We start from the raw sequence: 938 nt of genomic DNA, 5'->3' as shown, positions 1-938 counted from the left end.
CATATTGAAATATCTAAAAAGACTTATATTTTGGAACCGAGGGAGTACATATTTTGTTGTGGGCACACATAACTCTATTTCTTTGATCAATATATTTTCTCAAAAAAAAATTCCGGTAGAGCACAACTTCAAGGATATATTAGTGAAAAGTCTATACATGCGTACTACACATATGTATGTACATCTGATAAAAAAATCCATGTCTTTTGAGGTTTCAAATATTGTATTTGCACTAGTAAAAAAAGGGGTTTTCGTTCGGGCCTGGCCAGCCCATTAGTCCCGGTTCTTATACGAACCGGGACCAATGGATGCATTCGTCCCGGTTTGTGAGCCCAGGTGTCCAGCCGGGGCCTCGTGGGCTTTGGTCCCGGTTCGTCTGGACCCATTTGTCCCGGTTCTAGGCACGAACCAGGACCAATGGGCCTCGCTCCTGGCCCACATCCATTGGTCCCGGTTCCAGCCACGAACCGGGACAAATGAGTTGCCTATATGTAGCCCATCGCCGGCGAGCAGAGCACTCCACACTGCTCTGTTTTTTGCTGGCCGACGAGGGGAGGGCATTTGGGTGCTCTAGCTCACCTCCTATGCACATGAGGTGTTCGATAAAATGTCCGAGCCACACTAGTTAATATTTCTTCTCTCGAAACTCGACCTCTGAGCTCCATTTTCCCCGAGATTTTTCTAGGTTTAGCGGTCCGTCACGTCCCGTCCCCGTCTTCATCGCCGTCGATCGCCCGCGCCGTTCTCGTCGCCGGCACCACCGTGGTGAGCCTCTTGTTCTTATCTTCTTTCTGAAAGAAAAAAAAATTCTTACTTGAGATAGATACTTGTCTAATTTCTTACTTTTATTATTCCTTGTTATTATATAGTGCGATGGTTCTGGTATCCGCCCCCGTCGGCCCTCGTCCTATCTATGATTCGGATGTGTTATATATTAT

The sequence above is a fragment of the Triticum aestivum genome, chromosome 7D (genome assembly GCF_018294505.1).
Source record: "Triticum aestivum cultivar Chinese Spring chromosome 7D, IWGSC CS RefSeq v2.1, whole genome shotgun sequence".
In the NCBI taxonomy this organism is placed as follows: Eukaryota; Viridiplantae; Streptophyta; class Magnoliopsida; order Poales; family Poaceae; genus Triticum; species Triticum aestivum.
Note: the sequence above shows the minus strand (reverse complement) of the source record.